Raw genomic sequence first — 583 nt, forward strand, 5'->3', positions numbered from 1 at the left:
AGTGGGAGAAGTTAGACTTCGTTTTAGGGAAAATAAATTTTTAGTTTTGAACAATGTTTATTTTATTCCAGACATTCGTAGAAATTTGATTTCTGTGGCTAAATTATTTGAACAATTATTTAAAGTTTTTTTTGATAATGAATTTGTTCATATTTCTCGAAATGGTTTAAATATTTGTTCTGGACGTCTGGATGATGGTTTATATTGTATAAAACCAATACCTAACTCACTGCTTAATACTGAAATATTCAGAGTTGCCGAACCTAAGAATAAAAAGTAAAAGATTTCTCACGACAGTAACACATATCTGTGGCATCTTAGGCTTGGTCATATTAATCTAAACAGGATTCAAAGACTAGTAAATGATGGTCCTTTAAGCGAACTAAAAGTTGGTGGGCTTCCGGTCTGTGAATCTTGTTTGGAAGGTAAAATGACCAAGAGGCCTTTCACGGCGAAAGGAGAAAGAGCTACAGAACCCCTTCAGTTGATACATTCAGATGTATGTGGACCATTAAATGTCCAAGCTAGAGGTGGTTACGAATATTACGTCACTTTTATTGACAACTATTCAAGATATGGTTAC

Source organism: Morus notabilis, unplaced genomic scaffold (assembly GCF_000414095.1).
Source record: "Morus notabilis unplaced genomic scaffold, ASM41409v2 Scaffold577, whole genome shotgun sequence".
NCBI classification, from domain to species: Eukaryota; Viridiplantae; Streptophyta; class Magnoliopsida; order Rosales; family Moraceae; genus Morus; species Morus notabilis.